At 43.0% G+C, this 17,472-nt stretch overlaps 1 protein-coding gene across 2 annotated transcripts in view; it reads right to left on the bottom strand.

The window, feature by feature from the left end:
- The window catches only part of KANK1 (KN motif and ankyrin repeat domains 1), a 57,277-nt gene that overhangs the window by 39,213 nt on the left and 592 nt on the right, over positions 1 to 17,472 (bottom strand). Inside the window, exon 1 of one of the 2 annotated variants that reach the window (XM_069476438.1) lies at positions 12,107 to 12,156. The exons of the other annotated variant lie outside the window; for it this stretch is intronic. The gene's annotated coding sequence lies outside the window, so the exon portion shown is untranslated. Of the gene's footprint in view, positions 1 to 12,106; positions 12,157 to 17,472 lie in introns of those variants that run through there. 2 annotated transcript variants of the gene reach the window in all.

Raw genomic sequence — 17,472 nt, 5'->3', positions numbered from 1 at the left:
TTTCAGACTGAAGGAAACTAAAGAGACATAACAATTGCATGTCTACACACACATGCACGCAAATAGAGCAAATGTGGTAAAATGTTAACCACTGGAGAACCCAAATCTGGGTATAGGAGCTATGAGAGTTCTTTTACAAATTTTCTGTAAGCTTGAAATTATTTTTAAGTCTTCCCTCCCTCTCTTCTCTGCTTCCTTCCTTCCCCTGTGCTTTGATGTCTTCAGGGTGCACAAGTGCAGGCGGCCAGTCACCAGGGAGCACAGCCAAGACTCTGCTGTTGCTCACGTTGCAAATGAAGCAGCCTGTTTTCAGGGACAGATGTCTTTGCTTTTCTGTGTTACATTCTTTGAGAACTTTTATATTTTTTTAAAGTATTCCTAGAAACTTGTAAAGCTTCTCAATTATTATTCTTGCAGATTGATGTGCTCAGAGCTCCATTATAAAGAATGACTCAAAGCTCCTTTCTGTGGCATTAAACATCCTCAACAATTTAGCCCCAATCCAGCATCTCCCACGTTCCTCCCCACCCCGGCCCTCAACATACTGAGCAACTTTCAAGCCTACCTACCTCTGCTCATTCTGTTCCCTCTACCAGCACGCTTTTCTCCATACTGTTCCATCTTAGAGGCCCAACCCAAATTTCGTCCTTTGTAAAGCCTTGCTCATTCCCAACTGCTCTGTCCTGGGAAGAACTGGTCACTTTCTTCCCTCCATTCTCCTAAAACACTTTGCCTGTGTATACTGACCTGTATTATGGTTAGCAGGCAGATGCCTGCCTGCCCCCTCAGGCTGTGTTTTGGGGAGGCAGAAGTCAAGCAGTATTTATTTTTGTATCCCCCAGTGCCCAGCATGGTGCGTGGGACACAGCATGCTTAATATCTGTTTAAATGAAAAACCCTACATCCAGGCATCTACTCACCAGTAAGTATGGTGGAAGAAGAGGTGTAGTAATTTAAAGCAGGCACTCTCAGGCCAAACTGCCTGAGTTTGAATCCTGGTTCTGCCACTTTCCAGCTGTTGGCAAGTTAGAATATACTCCAACTGTATAGTCAGGAAAATAATAGTACCTGCATCACTGTGGTGTTGTGGGGCATGAAGAACAATTTGTCTACCGTTACCACTAGTGTTACTGGATCACCCTCTGCTGTTTGGCAAAACACACATCCCTGGCACCCCAGAGACAGTCCAATACTCCTCCCCTCTACCCTGCCCCCCATCCCCATCAAGTCAGGGTTTGAGGTATTCATGCTTCTTGTTCAAGATCAAGTAGGTTTGCTAAATTCTTGGGGTCTACGTTGGTTTCTGCTTCCCAGAGTGGACGAGGGAGATGCCAGCGTAGCCCTGCCGGGGATGTGCGTGTGTACGTGTGCACGGGGGCCCAGGCAGAATGGCGTGTGCCTGTTAGGTACAGGGGAGCCCTGGTCCTACATCAGTTATACACGGGAAGGACATAAAATGAAACAAAAGCAAAAGTAGACAAACTCCCCTCAACTTTTAAAAAGTATATTATGGCGAAGTTAAAATACGTTCTTCTCAGAATAAGAGGACAAAGGTGAAGACTGATGTTTCTGAGCACTCTCATCCCTGCCTCTCTCGAAGCCCGTAGAGCAGAGACTCTTTCACACACCGCAGAGACCGTGCTTTAGAGCCGCCCAGAGCACCTCCGTGGTGATCATCGAGAATGACCAGCCTAAGCTGGGGGAAGGTACGGTTTTGTTTTCATAAAACAAGAACAGCAGCTATGACTGCCTCCTAGTTCACAGACAAGCAATGGCAGCAGGGGCCTGGAGTCGCACAACGCAGTGACAAGATTCACACACCTACAACGAGGAGTTCACTGGACTCTGTGATTTCCAAGGTTGCTTCCAGGCTACGACGAACTGTTGACTATACTTGACACAAAATTTTATAACACGGCGCGCTGTGTGATCCAGCGAAGAAAAATCAATCGCAGCAGGTGGCAGGCCAGGTGAGCGCAGGCACACGGGGCGTGTGGCCCTGCTCTCTGCACGTGCCATTTGGCAGCACCTTTCTAGTCGCATCCTAACCAGCAGGACTAGCGATCCCCAAATGCAGCGTCCCTTCGGCTGGATGGTCGGTTCTACTCTGGGCACGACTTAGGGTGAGGAGCAAGGAAGCAGACAGGGTTACTGTTCCTGAGAATGGGCTGGCATGGCCTATGTCTTCATAAAGGGCACATTGTACGAGGCAGGCACATGACAGTAGCCGGGCCTTGCGGTGTACACAGTGGCTCTCTCCCCCGGTGTCCAGCGCCAACCACAAGATGCAGCAACTCCTCACCCAAAATCTGTCTGGAAATAGCCAAGATGCCGCGGGCACCTCAGTCCCTGCTTTTTACCAACCCACGCCACGGTGCTCTCTAACACCCACTGTCTAATGTGAAGAAATCTTGCCGAAATATGGCTCAAATCTATCATGCACGCACGGAAGAGAATAAGCTTGGGAACTAACTGCTGTTTTCCAAACTTTCTTCAAAAATAACATGCTGCTCTAAGTGTAAATAGGAAATGTGCCAGTTCAAAGGGTAATTTTGTGAAAAGCCCCAAAGGAGCACAAGCTAAGACTTTGGAACTGAATGGGCTTTTCTAACAAAACAGTACGGTTTTTGAGGGGTGGTGGTAGAGGAAAGCTGTAGTATTTGTATGAATCCCAGTCCTTATTTTGTTTTATAGTGTTTATATAAGAAAAAGAAAGCAGCTTCAGTGCACAATGAGTGACTCCCTATTAGAAAAACAGAGCTGGAAACAAATGACCAAAGACAGATTTAGCAACAAGAAAGGAAATTTTGGAATTTAAGTAAACCATAAACTTAAAACCTCAAACCTTAGCATATATATACAACCCTTCACTCCTACAACAATAACATCTTTATGTTAAAGGTACAGCCAAAGCTGAAATTTTCACTGAACCAAAACATCAAGTACTGAGTTATCCTTTCCAGCTCGTAATAAAAGCAAATATTTTTTCATAACATACAGAGCTTGAGTTTATATTTTACCAACCCCCACCCAAATGTCATGCTCACCTCTCTCTTTCTTTTTTGGGCATTCCTACTTACCCACCCAGAAACAAAATAACTGTGATTTTCAGCCAGCAGGAAGCCAGGTCTCAGGCACACTTCCCTCGCATTAAAGGGACTCCACACATTAGCAGGCAAAGAGCCCAGGAGCTGTTGTAGAGAACTTATTTATACCCATTTGGAATTTCCTGACCAACTATCAGCCTGCTGGCCATGGGGTTTAATTCCAGGTCTCTCGGCGTCAGTGAGACAGCAAAAATTACCAACTAACGAAATCGCTAGTAAGGATCTTAACAACAGAAAGAGAGAAGACAGACCTCTCCCACCCCTTTCTAATTTTTCAAACAAACTATCCTCATACTCTTTAGACACATGAAATGCTGACCTAGAAGTGCAGCTGTAAACCTGTTAATTCTAGGGAGAAATTAGATAGAAAGGCAGCAAATGTTTCCTTATTCTTCCAGCTGACTTATCCCTCTCCCCGCAAGCCTGCAGTGCTGAGAAAGGCTCTCTGTTAGGATCTGAGCTCCAGCACGGCAGCTGGCTCGAGAAGGAAATGATTCAGTCTCAAGCTGAACCCAGGCTGGGCTAGAGGCCAGTGGTTCCTTTGCTTGGTTTCTTCTCATTTGATGCAACGTGCAATCTGAAGGCTAAAAACACTCACACTGGTAAACCACAGATCCCAGCCTTTCTCCAGCCCCTCACCCCAAGCCCCATCATTCCCTTAAACATTTTATACAAATTAGATCATGTGATCTTCAAAAATGCAGAACTGGTTCCCAGACAAGTGCATTCTATTTTTGGGTAATAACATCTTTGAGCAACCTTCTGTTTTTATTTCAGAAAGTTAGCAAAAATGATATATCTCCCTCTAATGGTTTAAATTCCTCACCTCAAAAAAAAAAAAAAAAAAAGGAGTTTCTTTTAAATTGCATCAGTGGCTCCTCCGTACATTAGGCACATATGGCTCTGGTGGAACAAGACTTGCTGAATTCTATCACAGGGCAAACAAGCAAAGCCAGTTCTAAACAATAAAACAGATCGGCAAAGATTAGGGATGACTCTAAATAGCCTGCTTTGTAAAACTCACGGGGGACAGCTGCGTGGAGAGAGGCACAGTATTACGAGAATCCACTGGATTTGCCCAGTTTGACCGGCTTGCTTGGTGCCTGCACCCGCCCCACCTCACAACGTCCACCTCTCCCTCCGCCCCTCCTGCGGGTGACCACACCTGCTGGCAGGACGCTTCAACAGTCACTATGTGTCAGACAGACATTTTTCTGTGTGAAGCTACAAAGATTAAACTTTTTTTTTTTTTTTTTTGAGACAGAGTCTCGCTCTGTTGCCCGGGCTAGAGTGAGTGCCGTGGCGTCAGCCTAGCTCACAGCAACCTCAAACTCCTGGGCTCAAGCAATCCTCCTGCCTCAGCCTCCCGAGTAGCTGGGACTACAGGCATGTGCCACCATGCCCGGCTAATTTTTTCTATATATATATTTAGCTGTCCATATAATTTCTTTCTATTTAGTAGAGATGGGGTCTCGATCTTGCTCAGGCTAGTCTCGAACTCCTGAGCTCAAACGATCCGACCACCTCGGCCTCCCAGAGTGCTAGGATTACAGGCGTGAGCCACCGCGCCCGGCCCAAAGATTAAACTTTTTAAGATGGTGGCACTCATTCGGCCTTGTTTTATACCACATAAACCCATATATTTATTAATAAACCCAAATATTTCTCTTTGAATAAATGGATTCAAAGAGAAATAACAGACTAAGAACAAAGTTAATCAAATGCCAGATATTTTGAAATATCAGGTCCAGATAATTCCACATTACTTTACCTAACAATACCTCCATTACAGAAGAGATTTGAGTTAGGCCTATTTTTTCCTTTTTTTTTTTTTTTTTTTTGACTTAAAAAAGAAATTGGCTGGGCACGGTGGCTCACGCCTGTAATCCTAGCACTCTGGGAGGCCGAGGCGGGTGGATTGTTAGAGCTCAGGATTTCGAGACCAGCCTGGGCAAGAGCGAGACCCTGTCTCTACTAAAAATAGAAAGAAATTATATGGACAGCTAAAAATATACATAGAAAAAATTAGCTGGGCATGGTGGCACATACCTGTAGTCCCAGCTACTCGGGAGGCTGAGGCAGGAGGATTGCTCGAGCCTAGGAGTTTGAGGTTGCTGTAAGCTAGGCTGCTGCCATGGCACTCTAGCCCGGGCAACAGAGCGAGATGCTGTCTTAAAAAAAAAAAAAAAGAAAGAAAGAAAGAAATTTATAGACCATGAGAAGATGAGAAGGTGGCTGTCTGCAAGCCAGAAAGAGAGCCCTCACTGGAAATCGACCATGCTGGCTCTCTGATCTCAGACTCTTAGCCTCCAGAACTGTGAGAAAATAAATATCTCCTCTTTATTAAAAAAAAAAAAAGAAAGAAAAAAATTATTGAGCTATTTTACAATACCACAAAATTCACCCATTTTTAAGTGCGCAGTTTGATGAATTTTATTAAGTGTAGACATATGTGCAGCCACTACCCAGTTTTAAAACACATCCACCACCCTAAAAATTCCCTTGAGCTTGTTTTATCATTTGCTTTTGACGGAGAAATTTTCTTCTACTTCTGAAAAAAATTCTGGTATTATTTAGTCACATTATTATATTCCAAACTAAGAATTCATATCAAAAGACTTATTCTTAAGAATCAAACCAATGAAAGCATCTGAATGTAGTGTTTCTTCATCTTAAAAAAAAATTCTAAATTTTTATTCATAAATATTATGTGCTGGTAAGAATACACCTTAGTACATAAAGCAGTTGAAGGTAATTATTTTGCTAAAGTAGCTTCTATCTGATCCTGTGGGTGTTTGCCTGTATGCTTCTGTGAATGTGAGGTCCAGCAGAAAAACTTGTTGTATGCAAATAAATGTCTAGTCCTTTATCAGAGGATGGCAAAGGTTGGGAAGGGAAACAATTGAAAACATGAGCTCCTTCTGCCTGGAAACCATCAGTCACAAAAGTTCCCACTGTAGAGAAAGACAGGCACACCTACCTGCCTTTACTCTCTCTTAATGTATGTATAAAGAAGCCAAACAAGATGTGGGAAGATGAAGAGGAGGTACTCAAGGCTTTTCCTCTGATAGGTGGGGGTTAGCCAGAAAAGGGGACTCCCAGTGAGAAGAGAAACCTGCTAGAGACAGAAGACTTCAGTGATGCCAGGCTGGCCGAGGGTGCACTAGCACAGTCTGTGTCCCTGAGATGGTGGCTTCAGAACTTTGGGACCGCAATCTGAAACCACAGTTCTGATGCTTAACAGGATTACTGCAGCAAGACTCCGCCCCCCCCACCACCAGGGCCTGCACCCTAGTCTAGAGATAAAACCAAAAAGGTAAATTAAGCAGCGAGTGGCTAACCTGAATCACACTGTGGACATCTCAAGATGCATGTTTCCTGGCATACACTGAATTTACCTTCCTCCCCAGATGTGCTCCTCTTCTTGTTACTGATTCCATAACTCGCTTCCAGTCTCCCAGCTACAAATGCACCTGGGTTATCAGTCTCATGACAGCCTCCCTCCCCCACCTCTGTCCCCAACACCCACTGTGCACAATTCACCTGGACCGCACTGTTCCAAGTGCTTACACATACCTGAACTCATTTAATCTTCACAACAACCCTGCACCAAGGCAGGTGTGATTATTTTGGCATTTCACAGATGCAGCTGATGTCGTCCACAAGCACACTGCCATTCTACTGCCACTACTTATTCTGCTGCTCATACTAGGCTGAAAAGCCATGAACTAGGTACAGCCTCTTCTGTAGGCCTTGTTTTAAAAAATAACAAGATCAAAACACCACTCTCGCATGCCTCCCACCATTTTTCTCTCACGTAGACTTACCTTGTAAAAACTCTACCTATGAGTATTCATCTTAAAAGAGACAGACTGAAAGGATGCTCTGCTATCCCCCTGTGAGGGCCTGGGTTATTTCTGCTATTTGGGACACTTCGCCCAAGCCCTAAAGAGTTGAAATACCTTACCGTGCGACTTTTATGCACCCTTCCCTCTCAGACTTGGGATGGGGTGTGATACTAAGTGCTGGGTGTCTGAGCACCTGCAATGAGGGGAAAAGTGGGCATGGGCCTTCCCACAGCACCCGTGCTCTTCTCCACCCACCTCTATCATAGCCATAGAGGGTGACAGGACTTAAGGGGATTAAAAGGACAAGTGGAGCAAAGGCTCCTGCTCTGCCTTTCCTCCTCCTGTTAGGCGTGTACCATGCTGGGTGTTGGGAGAGGACTTCCCCTCACATGCTGGGTCAGCAGGATCTGCTGATAGGACTTAACAAAAGGGGAGATTTGCAAAGGAGAAGCCGCCCAGAATCCCAAAGAAGGAGGGTGTGCCCCAGGGAGGTGAGTGATTCTTGTCAGGAGCATTTAGGAAGAGGACTCTATCCTCTTCCAGTCTTTTTTTTTTTTTTGAGACACAGTCTCACTCTGTTGCCCAGGCTAGAGTGAGCAACCTCAAACTCCTGGGCTCAAGCAATCCTCCTGCCTCAGCCTCCCGAGTAGCTGGGACTACAGGCATGCACCACCATGCCCGGCTAATTTTTTCTCTATATATTTTTAGCTGTCCATATAATTTCTTTCTATTTTTAGTAGAGACAGGGTCTCGCTCTTGCCCAGGCTGGTCTCGAACTCCTGAGCTCAAACGATCCACCAGCCTCGGCCTCCCAGAGTGCTAGGATTACAGGCGTGAGCCACCGTGCCCGGCCCTCTTCCAGTCTTAAAAAACAAGAAAAACTCCCTGTCTTCGTTATCCTTTACTCAACAAAGTGCGTTTCTCCAAACACATGTAAAGGCTTAAAATTGGAGTCGTGTTGTTTCTACATGTCCCATGGTTATGACCTTTATCACGTTTAAAGAGAAGACTGTCTCACAATGTATTTTCATCCAAGATTTTAAATAAACATTTAAAAGAGCACAAATGAGGGGATACAAAAGTAAATAAGGGAATTGAGACCTTAAATTAGATTAGCACAAAGACTCTATAAAGGATGTAAATAAGGAATAATAAGGATTGTTTATTTCCCCATATCTGAAGGAGGTGACAGGTCTGCAGAGATCTTCCAGAGCAAACAGCAGGAAAGAAGGCAGGCGGCCGGCTGGCCAGGCACCCGGAGGTCACTAACGTGGGTTCTTACCCACAGTGTCAACCAGCCTGCCAATCTGGACCAGATAATAGCCGGCTGGAGCTCCACCTGCTCGCTCTCTGGTGAGGTGGCTGACAAGCATTGAAAGGAGCAAGGAAAGGCCACGGCAGCCAGAACTTTCCAAAGGGCCTCTGACAATAACCCTCTCTCCCCTTGGACAACCAAGTTATACCTGGTTACCTCTTTTTGGAAGCCATTTAATAGACATTTAGGCATTTAATAGACAATATCATTTTAAGCCTGCCTTAGAGCAAGTAATGGAGAGGAAGTAGGTTCTATACAACTTCCATGAGAGGAGGCAGAACATAGGAGTGTGTATGCGACGTAGTGAAAGCCATCTGCTCACTTGGGAAAAATACCCAGGTGAACCTTCAGATATGAATTAACAGAACAATCAACCGGGAACGTAGGGGAACAGGCAAAGAATACAGCAATATCAGACTGGCCACTAGCAGGGCTCAATCCCACAAATCCTCAAGCAGATGCCTGGCCTGCTCTCTGCTCTGTACCATGCCAGCACAGAGCAGGTGCTCTGCAAACATTTGTTCGTTGAACACTGAGTCTGCTCACTCTACAAAGACCACTAAGCAAGGCATCATGGGCATATCAACAAGATGACATGATTCTTGCCAATTAAAACCTTCAAGTTTATAGATTAGCGAGGCACATGACCATAACTCTTAATTAAAAACAAGTGTTGGCAAACTCTTTAATAGAAGCATAATTTCTAGGAATAGAGGAAGAGATGAATTCCCGTTGGGAGCATCTGAGAACACTTGTTGGGAGAGGCGAGAGAGGCCGTGAAGGATAGGAAAAGCTTATATTATCAGATATGGGAAAGACATCTAAGTCAAGAGCACAGTGCTTTGAGCAAAGCACTGACTGGGGAACAGGCCGGTTGGGACCAGGAGCAGCAGCTGGGGTGGAGCACAGGCCCCTACTTCTCACACAGCTCTTTGGACACAGCTGGGCTCTGAATACTGGAGGCTCTGGGGGGCTGGGTGGACCCATCACGATTTTTTCAGGCACCAGAACTGAAGAGACAGAAATAGACCATGAATTCTGTCCAAATGAGGCCCAAAATAAAGGTTCAGAGTTAAGAGAAGGGAATAATTAGAGATCAAAGTTTGTGAAAGTGAAAATGAAAATGTTTGGGACACAGAAAAATAACAAAAGAATATAAAGCTCAATGATCTTGCCAGACATCCTGAAGCAAACAAAACCACAAAGCAGTGAGAATGAGGCAAAGACAGACCAACTTTCACAGGCCCTCTGGGCTGGTCCATTACACATAGGAGGGAAATGGCTGCCCTTGTGCCAAATAGACCTCTGTGCAGTCATTTTAAAGTGAGAGACTGAATGAATGAAATCAATGAAGAATTTCTACTGAGTTTCATATCATTCCTCCTAGCAGTACCCAAACTACATCCCAATTTAAATTCACCACTATTTGGAAAGTCTACTTTCTCATCATCGAAGTGTCTAGGGGACACAACACCAAAGAATTATACCCCGGGGGAAAAGCCCCCATCCTAAACCCCTTTACCTTCCTGGAAGATGTCCTGCCTCAGGTTTCTTCACTTAGAATCAGCATCCGGCGGTGCTGTGAGTTCCAGCTGCTGTTTTCTAGTGCCCGTATCACTTCCTAGCGCCCTTCCTGCCTGTGTGTGTGTGTGTGTGAGACGGACAGGCTGATAGGTAAGCAACCACAGAGCCTAGGATGTGATGCCGCCGTTTCCCCTCAACATTGCCAAACAGCTGTCCCTGGGGCAGATCTGGAGGCCGTGTAAAGAGTGGTGCTAATGGAAAAATCTGGTGGCACAGGGCTTTGGTGTTTTGCAATTTTTTCCTGTAAGCAGCATTGTTGGAATGGTTTGACATGCAAACGATCCCTCCTCCCCCACCAGCCTACAGGCTACCAGGTCTCCACCCTAGTGTGTTAAAATAAAAAAAAAAATCAGCACATCGCCAGGCTGATTCACCACTTGAAGAGGTGGAGCACCGGTTAGGGTACATGCTGCCTAAGCCCAGCAGGTACTTCTGCCTCCTCTGCCAGGGCCGGGAAGACAAATCAGACTTTGTCCTCACAGTTGGAGGGGAATATGCCAAATGGAATGCCCCCAAAAACATTTCCATGGTGCATCCCTGATTTGAATAAAGCATCCCAGTCAATCAGTCTAAAATGCTGAGGAAAAAAAAATAAATCAGCTGTACCCTGATAGGTGTATGGACTTGGATGAGGAGGATACTGACAGCAGAGGAAGAAAGAACTTGTCCTAGTTCTAGCTGTAAAAAAGAGTTGATGTACATGACTAGGGCTTTAAAGATATTAAGCACTAGGCATAAATTACTGGAAATAACCTTTCTCTCTCTCTTTCATATTTCCAGTTTGGAATGTTCTCCCCACTTCCCTCCACGAGATTGGTAAATGTACCTGCTGTACAGAAGCACTCACGACGCCTTGGTCTAATGGGCAGTAGATGCAAGAGGAAAAGGCACTCAGAAAAGTGGGTGGGGATGGGGAAATTTGGCAAGATGAGCTGAAGCAATGTTTTCACAAAATTATTTGCAAAGCTGATGGGATTTATCAACTAAACCAAATATTGTGAGACCAAATTCAAGACATGTGACTGTTTTTTGATTCTACCTAACAGAGATCATGTCCAAAATATAAAAGACCCCTCAGAGAGAAAACTTTTCCAGTTAGATAAAATCACAAAAAAGGAACTAAAATAAAATTAGTACTCACGACTATGAGAAGCAAATTGCTTCCATAAAGTTACTGCAGTACTACTTCCTTTAAATAAAGGTTTACATGGTGACACTGTAACAAGTCTACAATTTCTGATCCAGCTGGGAAAATGTCAAGGGATCAGTTAAATCCGGTTTGCCACAAACCAGAGGAATAAGAGCATAAAGATTTAATTTTCAGGATAAGAACAAATCCCATGAATCCAACAACTTGTCCCTTTGCACAGCCCTCCCTCACGTCTATAGTTCTGTTTTTCTATCTGTTGACTACAAAAGCCTAATGAATATCACAGAATATTATTTAACCTGCGTTTCAGCCATGGCTTGCTCTAAGAACTGCTAGGATAAGAAATCTAGTCAGTGTATATATTTTTGAAATCCTCAAAATAGCAACATACTTATTTTTAAGTGGTGAGATCATTTGTCCGTATGAGCTGAGATCACTAACGCTATATGTACAAATGGGCTACACTTTACAAACTTCTCCTGTTTTCAGGATTCATAATGAACTGCAGTCCAGAAGCAGAACCAGGCTTGGCCTCTAGAACATGAACATACTTTTCCTAAAGCATATGGAAATGAGTAAATCAGTTAAGGCTCACTCCAAAAATATCCAACAGAGAAGCCAAGAAAGGAAAATAGAAAATCATCTTTTTTTTTTTTTTTGGACCTAGAATTTCTACAATTGTTTGAATGAATCTTATAAAATCTGATTTCCTAGTTGGTCTTCTTTAAGGTTTTTATTATAAAAATCTACTCAATGCAATTTTTAAACATTTTGCCAGAAAAAAGCAAGAATTTATTGTTTCTGTGAGCTTGAAAACTACGCTAATATTTTTCATGCCAGATCAAATCAAACAATCTCTTATAGAAAAGGAGCCAAAAACACAAACTGTGAGCTTTAGTCACTCATTTTCCTCCAAGCCCATACAAACCTTTCTCAGAAACTGCACAAAGGAGATGAACTGAAATTATCCTGGACACAGGAAGAAGGCAAACCCTGGAAAAGGAAGCAAATGAGCTATACTTCTGATGGGCTCGGCCAGCCCACCCAAAGTCATTCAAGAAAGAGGGGAAGTGCATAATCAGAAATAAATGCCAATACTCACAACGGGAAGTCTGCCGAGGAAGAGCAGAGCACAGAATATCCAAATCCTTGTAGGAAGGCTGTTTTAATCCTTTGACCGACTACCTAGTCTCTTAGAATAATAGCAACAGCTCAAGTTCTTAACATAGCGAATCTCCCTTTTGGGTGTTTATTTTGTGTTTTTTTCCTTCTTCTTGACACCTACAGAGCATCTGGACAGATATCTCCAACCAAAGAGTTCCCTGCCCAGCAGCTGGGAACAGCAAGAGCCCAGACTCTCTCCTTCCTACACCCAAATAGGCAGGTACTCCCTGGAAGATAAATCATCCTTCCTGGGCTTAGCTGGAGAGCTAATCGCCTGTCTGAAACCTGATGCTTAACCCATTATGACTCGTTCAAGGTTTGGAGCAAGACAGCTTATAAGGTGAAGCTGGCTACAGGTTAAAACAGAAGGCTGAGAGTTTGTAAAACAAGCAAGCCCCGACAAGGGAGGGACTCTTCAAAACCTCTCCGGGGGCTGGATGAATTCTGGGGTTCTGATTAATTAGACAGGCGAGACTCTGAAACCCAGGGTCTCCTATGTGTAGGTGGTCCCAGCATTTTAGCAGTTATGAAATTCAAATGTAACTACTACTTACCTAAAAAAGATTATCTTCTCAAATACCACCACTATAAAAAACACATCATTTATAAACTTCAATGTGAAATTAGCCTTCAATAGACTAACAACTACAGTTTCACTGAGAGTTAAAATGCATAATTAATTAAATCCAATTATTAAACACACTCATACTAGGATGAAACTGCAATAAACAAATATAAGGAATTAGAATATGTTTGTTGATTTGGCTTGATGGAATAATTCACACTAAGAGAAAAAATAACATAACTCCCATCACGGCGGATGTTTTATTTTTAACCACTCTACCTTGAGGTTTTATATAGTTTTCTGAAATACATACTTTTCCCTTGATCTGTTTAATCAGAACTTCAGAGACACCACACTTCTGACTTTAAGTGTCAACATAATAAATACTTGAACAAAGGAAAAAGACTCTCCATGTCCAACTTCTGGCTTAGCCATTAATGAACGGCGTGAGCTCAGCAAGTTGTGTGTTTTGACATCTGAGAGCAGGAAAGGGAGGCTGGACAACTGAAACTGGAAAGATTCACCTCTAACTCTTACCTGTGTTTTTACATTAGGCAACTTGTTTTACCCTCGCAGCTCTTCTGATGGTCCTGAACACACTACTCATGGGAGAATACGAAGTACAAATAAGGACACACATTTTAATCCTTTTGCAAATTCAATCAGGAGACCCTGGAAAATCATGGAAGCCTCCCACGACTTAAAGCAGCCCCCGTTTCTAATCAGCTCACCCTCCACCTTTGCGGTAAGGCTAACACAGACGACAGGTCTAAGACTCACCACCACGAGCGCACGGCCTCCACTGTGCTGCTGTGTCCTCTCCTTACACAGGGTCTCAGGAAACACCAGGTTGGTTCCAGCCAGACCGGTCAGTGCAAACTCGTCTTATACTTGACAAACAGCACGTAATTCCTGCTGTCAGGTTCACCGCAGTGGGCTCAGAGTTCTGTTTGAGAAATGCTCTTGCCCAGAAAAAATATTTACACAGCCGAGAGTGGGCTGCACAGTAGAGCAGCGTTCTGCCTGCTCGGCCACAGCCACGAGTCTTTGGCACTGTCTGACTGACCCAGCCTTATCAGTGGCCTTTGTACCTCATTTGAGAGTAGCATAGAGACAAAACCTGGAACCAAATAACTGACCAAAGGAACAAGATTCAAGCCCCTTAAGTTACTAGAGCTGTGAAAACAGTTGTGCCATTTAACCCCGTTTTCCTGTTTCTGTGACATTGTTATCAGGAAATAATCAAAAAGGAGGAGAAAAGTGACCAGGCAGGAGGATGTTCCCGGCATAGTTATCTACAACAGGGAAAATCTGGAAGCAGTCCAAACGTTCAAAGGAAAAAAGAGTAATTGAACTGCTAGAAATACACTGAGGAATATTACATGCTTATCAAAAATACTAATTTGAAAACTGTGTTTTCTACAAAGACTTATAAAAATGCAAAGAATGTTAAAGCCAAAAGCTGAATACCAAAACATATGAAAAACTTACTGAAACTGTGTTTATGTCTGCTAACCTGACAAGAATGAAAAAGAAATATTAAAAATAAGACCTCATGTGGATTTTGAGTAATTCTTCCCTTCTGTTTTCCTGTCACATTTTATGAATGTTAATTTAAATTAAAAAATTTTAATGTGGTTCAATAAGCACCTTAACTGAATATGTATCTGTCTGAAAAAGGACTAGCAAGAGGGGACAGCTATAATAAACTGGCAAAGGCAACTATTAGCAAAAAATGTAATTGCAGGCGTACAAAGTCACTTCATAGTGCTCACCTATTTATGTCATTAAACTGTTAAATGAGGACAGCAATACAGTTCTTGCCCCCATGTCACAGCATCCAGCAGGGCCTGACACAAGGGTGCCTGTACCTAAGCAGGTGTTTACTAGATCAGGAGCTTGTGACAGGGACAAGAGAACAAGGAGAATGGTGCCATCCCTGACATTTGACCAGCACTGTATGTTTTAAAAAGTGTTTTTACAGCTATTACTTTACTCTTTTCCTCACAACAACCTTGTGAGAAGGTAGGACAGCTATTATTATCTTCATCTGACAAATAAGCCACTTTGTTATTTGGGTTCTAAAGCAATTCTAAGCTCTAATTAAAGTTTCACAACATTAATTAGTGTTGAAAGAGGTATCAATCAGTGCATCCAGTTTATGGCATGATTCAGAAACTTGGGGATAAAGCAGAATGTCCTCATCCCTAAACCCCAGAGAAATACAGCTGTTTTCTTAACCAATGATCTCCATTTACTTCTAGATAGCTATAAGAGAACAGTTGAGAGCAATTTATGATGCTCTTATCTCATTACATTAACAAGAGACATTATGGTACTGTTAGCAATGCCATAATAAAATGTTTTAAATTAATGAAAACAAAACTGTGCCAGTCAATAGAAGTAGGATGGAGGACCTGGTTTGGTGAAAAAGAAACACTGACGAGTGACTGACAGTGACGGGGGGAGGGGGGTAAGGAGGGGATGTGATCTGGAAGGGGTACCTAGGGAGGGCTGCCAGGTTTAGCAAGTAAGAAAGTAAAACACCCAGTTAAATTGAATTGCACATAAACAATTAATACCTTTTTAGAATAAGCATGTCCTCTATTTTACCTGGCAACTGTACACAGGAGACCTGAACTTTCACTAGAATGTACAATCCTTGAGAGAAGGCATTTTGCCTATTTTGTTCACAGTTGTATTCCCAGTACCTAAAACAGTGCCTGGCACACAGTAGGCACTCATTTACTTTCCTTTTTAATTTTTTTTTTTTTTAAAATTAGTAAGTCAGAGCTTGATTTCGAATTTTTATTGAGGGACATTTGTGATTGGTATTATGCTTTTTAATTGCACAGAAGTATTTCTTGAAAATTTTCCATTTAACAGTAAATGCTGGGAAAACATTTTGTCTGTCCATAGCCATTGAGAGAGTAACAAATGTGAAGGCCTTAGTTTCCATTTCATTTCACCTAGCTCAGTTACAAAATAAATAGCTCTGTAATTATTCTGAATACAAATCCTCCTAAAACACATGACATGGTTTCCTGGCAGGGATGGGGAACCTGCAGCCTTCTGATTTTAAGATTGTCCTTTTTTGAGCATCAAAGGATGCAAGAAAAACTTCATCTTTCTCTGCTGCACCCTCAAAAGGCCACACTTAAGGACCTAGAAGGCCACAAGTGGCCTTAAGGCTGCAGGTTCCCCACCCCTGCACAGTCTAATCATTCAAGACTAATTCACTTCCGATACCTTTGCAACATTTCAATGTATGTGTATGTATATGTGTATGACTGTGTGTGTGCATATATACATAAATGTTTATGACTGAGCCTCTAATCAGATTTGCTTACAGGGGTCATGGTGACGAAAACAAGCAAAAACCTTCCTTTGCCCAGTCCAGACACCTGTCTGCAGTAATAATTTATACCTGACACCCTGCAAGTCACAAATCAGGGAGCTTTCTTTTGCTTTCAAACTCAATGCCCAGACCTGTTAGGCAGGACACCAGGTGAAAATAAAAAGTTATAGCAGGATCCTGAGACCTTTGGAACAAAGCAAAAAGGGGAGTACAGAACAAGGCAAATGGCAAAAGGAATTAGTGGCAAATGGGGTAGGTATCTAAACCCCTGAAGACAGGATTTTGCCAGAGACACCAGAGGGTCTAGGTCCTGAGGCACCAACACCCTCAAGCACCCCCTCCCCTGAGCATGTGAGTGGAAGCAAGCAGAGAAGAGGAAGGAAAACCACAGCACAGAGGGGACTGAAACACACACCCACTGCACTCAAAATTTCATGTTTTAATCTCCTCCCTTATCAACTATTCTACTAGAGAAACAAATAATCATCCTGGTTTTTCTTATTTCATTTAGGTAAATGACTGGACTTCTCTGTGCCATCACATAGGGATGATGATCATGATGATGGTAGCATAATCTCATCAGATTATCACAAGGATTAAGTAGGATAGCGCAGGCAAAGCATTTTAGGCACCATGGTGCACAGTATGTGATTGATGAATGTTAGATATCATCATTCATATTTTTATTAATGACAGCACTCCCTGAGCAGAATCTACGAGTCTTGAGAAGTTGTGTAGTAAAAAGGTACAAACAAAAGAATGGACAGGGAAAAATCAGTTTGTCTAAAAATAAACAACTGAGTTTATTTGGACTTGCATTTGGGCAAGCTATAGTGTCCTTTCCAGAGAGGATCTTGCCGTTGAGATTGCTGGAATAAAAAGTCATGTACATGGGCTGGGAATGGACATTTCAAAGGTCTCTTTCTCCTTCTGCTGTCTTTAGAAGTGCTTTATAGTGTACATGGCACCTGTAAGTACGTTTCTGGTGCTCTCATTGGTCCTACACCTGCAAGTGGATATACTTAACCAATGTTTTGCCTGTGGAGAAATAGCCCTGCCTAGTATTTCACAGTTAGTACTGGGAGTAGGACTCTAATTCAGGTATATTGGCTTTAATGTCACACTCCCTCCAGTATATAATGTTGCCATTTGAGGGTGCTCGGAGCCAGCAGAGCTAGGATCCTGGACTCAGGGCGCTTAGAAAAATTTCCACATAGACGATTACTGCTCTCATTCATTCAGCTATTTGGCAGATAGCTCAAATGAGGAATGAACACTTGGCATGCTATTTTGGACAGGATGTCACCTCTGGTCATGGACCATCTCTTAGGAGGATTTTCTCTATATTTCTTCTACAAATTTCTCCCAAATCTTACATAAG

Source organism: Eulemur rufifrons, chromosome 7 (genome assembly GCF_041146395.1).
Source record: "Eulemur rufifrons isolate Redbay chromosome 7, OSU_ERuf_1, whole genome shotgun sequence".
In the NCBI taxonomy this organism is placed as follows: domain Eukaryota; kingdom Metazoa; phylum Chordata; class Mammalia; order Primates; family Lemuridae; genus Eulemur; species Eulemur rufifrons.
The sequence above is the reverse complement of the archived record's forward strand: the minus strand, read 5'-3'. Positions and strand labels throughout refer to the sequence as shown.